Source organism: Nannospalax galili, unplaced genomic scaffold (genome assembly GCF_000622305.1).
Source record: "Nannospalax galili isolate Female #2095 unplaced genomic scaffold, S.galili_v1.0 scaffold337, whole genome shotgun sequence".
Lineage (NCBI taxonomy): Eukaryota > Metazoa > Chordata > Mammalia > Rodentia > Spalacidae > Nannospalax > Nannospalax galili.
The window spans coordinates 1,019,187-1,026,895 of record NW_008340932.1 but is presented as its reverse complement, the minus strand read 5'-3'; the positions used below and the strand labels follow the sequence as shown (position 1 = coordinate 1,026,895).

General features: G+C 36.3%; 1 pseudogene; it reads left to right on the top strand.

Moving 5' to 3' along the window:
* Positions 1-5,342: 5,342 nt before the first annotated feature.
* Positions 5,343-6,316, top strand: LOC103736675 (annotated as a pseudogene).
* The last annotated feature ends 1,393 nt before the right edge of the window (positions 6,317-7,709 follow it).

Below are 7,709 nucleotides of genomic sequence, written 5' to 3'. Positions count from 1 at the left end.
GCTGCTCTTTATTTTTTCATGTTTATAATAAAATATCATAAAAGGAATGAAGTTTTATTACTTAAATAAGATTATTTTTTCATACTCATCATAAACTTGGGGTCTGCTTATTTTAAAATACTCTTCAAATGGAGAGCCATAAAATTATGATTATTATTTGAGATTTTTGCGTATTTGTAGTGACAGGTATGAAAAATATATATAGACTACTATTTTCCTCACAGTCTTTGGTACTTTTTGTGTATTTAACATGTGGCCCAAGACTACTTTGTCTAATGTAACCCAGAGAAGTCAAAGTTGAACACCTTTGTTGTAAAGCATCTGCCTCATCTGAGAACATTGTATGTTGTGTAGGGAAAGTAAAGCTACTGTTTTCTAGAGAGGAAGGGAAAGATGTTTCAATAGGCTAAGTGTTCAGCGGAGGCCAGGCATAGTGGTACACACCTTTAATCCCAGCACTGAGAAGGCAGAGTCAGGTGTATGTCTATGAGTTCCAGGCTACTTTAGTTACAAAGTGAGTTCCAGCCCAGCCAGAGCTACACAGTGAGATCTTGTCCAAAAATCAAAAAACAAAAACAAATAAAAAACACCCCCAAAGCACAAAAATCCACAAACTTGCAAAAAGAGTGTTCAGAGAAACCATAATACTTCCATCACAGTTACACAGATGACTTAACCCCAACTCTCAGCATCCAAGAGTTTCACAGCCCAGTTTTTGATATGAGACTCGGAGCTGTTAATTTCACTTCTTTATTAACACCTCTCACCATCTGCTTCCAAGCTTTTCTTTTCATGTAGCCTGGTCTCTGAACACACACAATGGTTCTTTCAAGTTCTTATTTTTATTGAATTTTTGTGATTTTAACACAGTATAATTTGATGGTATTTAGTTCTCTCTCCCATCCACACCTCCACTTACCTCATGTCCATTTCATTGTACTCCACTATGTATACAATACAGTCTATAGAGTTTGATTTGTGTCTTCATATATCCCTCAGTGTGTGTCCATTCACTGCAGTCTGGTCAGCCTACCAAGAGTCTTGTGTCTATAGGAGACTGTCTCTTTTCCTCACAGCAGCCTTCAGTTTCCAAAAGTTTCTTAGATTGGGTTAGGATTTCGTACCCACTTCTCCATGTCTATGTTGAGATTTTATCTTCTTTGATCTTGCATGGGACTTCTGCATGTTGTCACCATTGCTGTGAGTTCATATGTGTAACCGATCAGCTGTCTGGAAAACTCTGTTTCCTTGTGATCATTCACCACTTCCGGCTCTTATAATCATTCCACTCCCTCTTCTGCAAGATGGAAATGGGTGTCCTATTCAGGGCTAAGCACTCTGTAGCCTCTTGCTCTCTGCACAGTGACCAGTTGTGAGTTTCTGTATTAATCAACATATGCAAATAAGGAAGCCTCTCTGGTGAGAGTTGAAAGATGAATTCATCTTATGTGTAGAGGTTTCACTAAAAAATGTGTCACTTAGATCTAAGTGTCTCAATGGCATTTATTCTCTGTGTCTGACCAGTTTTGGAACTCTGTGTTATTCTCCATCTGCTTCAAAAAGGAGCTTCTTTGATGGTTATTATAAAAAAGAAAAGAAGGGAGCTGGAGAGTGGCTCAGTGGGTAAGAGTACTGGCTGCTTTTGCAGAGAACCTGGGTTTGATTCCAGCACCCACATGGTGGATATAAACCATTAGTAACTCCAGTTCCAGAGATCCAATGCCCTCTTCTGACTTCTGTTGGAATTGCATGAAATATGACGTACATGCAGGCTTTACACTCATACATGTAAAACCAAAATAGTAAAATAAAATAAAAAAAAAAACAAAACCACACCACAGAATGCTGATGAGGATGTGGATAAATGGTATGGTTGAGAAGGTAAATTATTCCAGCCATTGGAATATCATGGAAAACATAATGGAGATGGTCCAATTGGGAACTGTTAGAGACTGATTACTACTGGGTGAGCGAGAGTAGGCCTTACTTATAATCTCTAGATAGACTGACTAGACTCCAGTGGATAAACTTGCACTGAAGGACATCTGGGTACACATGCTTGACTGGATAGACTTAACACCTATGGTGGAATACATAAGGTTCATTGGGGGTGGAATAGATAGGGTAGGGGGGAGTCTAAATTTGATTAAAAACTGATATGAAATTTACAAAAGCTAAATAAAATTAAAAAACATTATATGGATATGTAGATTCTCAAACAATAAAATGTAAAATAAAATAAAAAAATCATTTTCCACTAAAAGGAGCAGAGATGTACCATAAAACACAGCATAGTGGGTGCCTATGCAAAAGAAATGATGAAACCCACTTGTAAGGACCTACATACTGATGTGTATTTCAACACTGTTCAGTATAGGGAATTAATATACATATCCATTAACAAACAAATTAATAAAGAATAATATATGCAGTTGTTAAATCCTGTTATTTGTGACAATGTACAACGTGCAAATGCTTGACAGGATAGGTCTTAACATATATGACAGAATTCATGATATCTGTTGGGGGTAAGAGGGATGCAAATGGGGGAGTGGGTCTAAATTTGACTAAGCTCTATTATAGGAGATACACAAAAATGACATAAAATATACACTAAAAAATAAAGACAACTTTTTAATAAGGAGATCCCACAGAACACACACACACACACACACACACACACACACACACACACACACACATTTCCTCAGGAATGGTTTCTTGGAGGTAAGATGCACTTAGGGAATAATACCTGATGTTGCTGAGATCATGTTAATTTTGTCCTTCAGGTGGATGTAAACCTTTGAGGTTTGAGTTCTTTGGGGACCTGACTCTGAATTATTGTTTGCTCCCAGATTAATGTGCTTCACATATGCAGTATGCGCATCAGGGATTCGCTCTTCATGCTCAGATCCTTCAGGATGGGTGGTTTATTTTCACTGACTATCTAGAAAGTCATGTACCTCAGAAGATCACCACCATGCAGAGTGTTGAATATTTCCTCCTTACTTCCAGAAAATGATGACCGATTTTGAGGAAGTTGAGAGAGATGCAGGAAGGCTATTGTTAAAGAAGTGAGTACAAACAGCAGGATCAGCCTGGATTTCGGAAACACAGTCTTACCGCAGACTCTGTAAAGGGATCAGACCTTGGTATTTGTTCACTAAACTAGAACTTTTTATTGTAGTTTATGAGTTTATTTGCCTGGATTTTGAAAATTAATACAAGATATTTTTAATAAGAATGTATTGTACTTATGAAAATCGCTTAGGTTTAAAGTGGCTCATGTTTTTGCCACATCCTTTTGTAAGTGGGAACTAAACATAATTAGGTATATTACAAAAGTTAATTAGCCTGAGTTAACCATTTCATGATATACACATGCTTGAAAACCACTACATCATGCATGAAAATGTTCACACTTTAAAAAAGAAAATGTATACACTTTTGTTGTCATTTACAACAGATGATTCTCTAAAAAAATAATAATGTCCTTAATCACATCAAAGACCACAGAGTTTTAGGCATGATGGCTAAAAGGGTTATCTTCTTCATTTTATAAAAGACTCAAAGTAACATATTTAAATAAGCAAATAAATAAAATATCTATACATATATACTTGTGATAGGCCCCAAACTTGAAGGGGCTATACTATCCCTTATCTCTATGCACCTGTCTAGGAGTATTTGAATAATCATAAACAGAACCATTTCTGTAATGGATCATGATCCTAATAAGATCTGGATTAGTCTTTGTTACTACATTGGGATAGCATTATGCAAACAATCTTTTTTTTTATAATTTAATGCTTTGGGGATCTTGATATGATAAGACAATCATAAGTTCAATATTTGAGATCCATTAATTATTTGAAAACATTTCATAACAAACTAGAAAAATTATTAGTAATGTGAATGCTACATTTATTTTATTCAGAAGACATTGATTGATTATTCCTTATAAATCATTTTTTCCATCTAAATCATTCTACATCGTTGTATAGTTCTAGGAGTCTTAAACAGCGTGTACTTTCTGAATAATGAGTCATTCATATTATTTTGTAGGACATGAATAAAATACACATTTTATATTTCACATACATCATTACTATAGTTGATTTATCATAAATGCCACAGATGTTTATATAAAAAAACAGAATTCATGTTGAGTAGCTTTATATTACTTTAGCTCAGAAGATGCTTATATTTTCATTACGCCATCCATTGCAACTTCTTGCCAGCATTTGTCAGATCTCTTGATGTCAGAGCTGGGGAGATGTATGTCTAACAGTATGTTATATTCTTTTGTTAAATTCATGTATTTGGGAAAACAAACGTCTCCCTTCCTTTTTAATTTCTCCTCAATTTGGCATCTAATGTTATTGGTTCTTCATACCCCCTTAAAATTTTCTCTATTTTATGGTTTATCTATTTTCTTTTTATTGAATTTTTGTAAATTTCATACAATATATTTTTGTCATATTTATATCCCCCATTTGCTCTCTCCTTTTCTACCCTCTGCCTAATTTCATGTAGTATGATACGATATAAGCATATCGTTCATATATATATGCGCATAGAGCTAAATTTGTCATTTAGAGTTGCTTGGTATTGGTCCATCCCCTAGAGCCTGGTTAACGGACCAAGAATCACACTGTTAAATAAGATTGACTCTCCCTTCCCTAGAAGCTATCAGTTGCCAATAGTTCCTCAGATAGATTTTGGGGTCTTACTCAGTTTGCCAATTTTGTGCTAGGATTTTGTCTGACTTGAGCTAATGTGGGTCTTGTGCATGCTGTCACGTTGCTGTGAGTTCATATAAGCAACTGCCAAGCTGTCTGGAAAGCAGTTTCTTTGTGGTCATCTATCACCTCTAGCTCTTACATCTTTCTGTCACCTCTTCTGAAATGATCCCTGAGACTTTGGAAGCAGAAGTTTGATGTAGGCCTCCAGTTCAGGTATAATCATTCTGCAGCTTCTTATTCTAAGGGAAGGTCTTTATGAACATGAACAACTATCATGATATTTCTAAACACTATAATATTAATTTCAAACATAATTTTATCATCTGAAGGAATTTTAGATCACATGGTGAGACAGTTCTCGGTAGAAAGAGTTACAAGCTCTAAACAGATTAAGACTAAATTTATAAAGATTATACATAGTATTTGTACAACTGCACAGACATAATAGCTAGAAATATCATCTTCTAGTTCAAAAATATATTTCAATTGTGTTACAGATCTCTTTAAGGCAACCTGTCATTGACTTAAAATATTACCTTTGTTAGTGATTGTAATAAAATACTACATTTCTTTCTTACAGCAGAGCCCAACAATCCAATGGAAGGAAATAATCAGACAGCAGTGACTGAGTTTCTATTGCTGGGCCTCACGGATCATCTTTTTCAGAAGATTGTCCTTTTCATCATGTTTCTCTTTATTTATCTCATTACCCTGGGGGGTAACTTGGGCATGATCACTCTCATATGGGTGGATCCCAGGCTGCACACACCTATGTACTTTTTTCTTAGCCACTTGTCCTTGTAGATGTCTGCTCCTCTTCTTCTATAGCTCCCAAGATGCTATATGATATCTTTGCAGAGAACAAAACCATCTCTTTTGTGGCTTGTGCTGTACAGCTGTGGTTTGTTGGTCTCTTTGTAGGAACTGAATGCTTCCTCCTGGCTGCAATGGCATATGATCGCTATACAGCTATCTGTAAGCCCTTGCTGTATACTCTCATTATGTCCAAAAGAGTCTGTATGCAGTTTGTTGTAGGGCCTTATGTCCTAGCTGCTATAAACATCACAACTCATACAACCTTTGCTTTTTGTTTACCATTCTGTGGTCCAAATGTTATCAACCACTTCTTCTGTGATATTTCCCCAATGCTTTCCCTAGCATGTGCGGATCCCTGGATCAACAAGGTGGTGCTTTTTGTCTTAGATGGAGTGATAGGAGTGCTCAGTGGCCTGATCATTACGGTCTCCTATAGCTGCATCCTGGTAGCCATCTTGAAAATCCAGACCACTGACGGGAGGCGGAAAGCCTTCTCCACTTGTTCCTCTCACCTGACAGCTGTCTCCATCCTGTATGGGACTCTTTTCTTCACCTATGTTCGGCCCAGTGCAAATTCTTCTCTGGATAGCAATAAAGTGATTTCTTTGTTTTATACCATTGTGATCCCCATGTTGAACCCCCTTATCTATAGCTTGAAGAACAAGGAGGTGAAACATGCATTCAGAAGAAAAGTGAAAATGAAACATTTGCAATGGGTGGGTAAGGTAGAAAGCTATTCATACTTTAGATGTTAATGCAGAGCACAGCCTTAAATGATCTAGGAATGAGAAGTATACTGCATGAGGAAACTGCTTTGTCCAATTAATAGACTATTTGAATAATGAAGAATTTTAAATATATGTGTGCCTGCGATTCTCCAGCTCCAGGCGATCTGATGCTCTCTTCTGGCTTCTGAAGGCACTGGTACACACTTGGCATGCAGTCACCACACAGATACATACACATAAATACAAACACATACTTTTAAAGAAAGAAAATAATAAATGAGAGAAAGTATTTTATAAGTGTGTTGTTTGCAAGACTGCATCAGTACTATGCAGGGACTAGCTGATAGTCACAATGAAAATGAAAATATTGTCAATTTGGCAAATCAAAAAACAGACTAGTCGCAGACATGAGAACATAAATTTCCAAAAATAAATGGAAAAACTATTCAGCCTGTTTGCTGAACACAAAGCTAATGTAAGTGGCCACTGAGTGCCTAAATGCAAATGAAATATTAGTTGTCTTCAGTGATGGTGGGGTTCTTCTTTGTCTATGCACAGTCATTCTTTCCTCCTGCTCTACACAGGGCTCCATTTCCATAAATAAGTTTGAAACTCTCCAATAAAAATGATAAAAAACTCATTGCATTGTTATCCCAGAAAAGTGACCTTTTGAAATATAGACTTCAGAGACAATAGTGTCAATGTTTAGAAATTAAAAGTATTACTATAGTATATGCAAAGGCAGTGTAAATTAAAGGAAGTAACTCTAATCTTCATCATTAGGAGAAAAATATTCTTTCCTTGAAATGTGAGACTAAAAAAATAATGATTTAAATGTTAATTTATAGGCTTGAGAAATGGCTCAGTGGTTAAGAGTGCTTGCTGCTTTTACATAGGACACAGGTTCAGTTTCAAGCACCCATGTCAGGTGGTTCACAACCTCCTGTAACTCCAGTTCCAGATGATCTAACACCCTCTTCCGGCTCTGCAAACACCTGCATGCACATGGTGCACATACCTACACATAGGCCCACACACATAAATAAATGAAAATATATAAATATTAGATATTAATTCATTCGATCATGGAGGACTATTTTATATAGCCACAGAAAGGGAAAAACCTACACATTTAATAAAATTATATATGTGCAAATGTATAGAACTTTCATTGACCGTTTCAATGTGGCTTTGTCTTCCTGCGGCCTCACAGATATGCTAATCTTTCCTTTCAGTGTATAGCCTACCTTCAAGAATCTTCTGTAATATTAGTTTAGTCATCATCCATCCTTTAGAACGTGCTGATTGTGGAACGCTTTCTTTACCTTCAGTTATGAAGGGTAGTTTTGCATTGTTCCATGCATTATGTCTTTTGGAGTTTCTGTTCAGAAATTTGCTGTTATTAAGATGAGTTTGACTT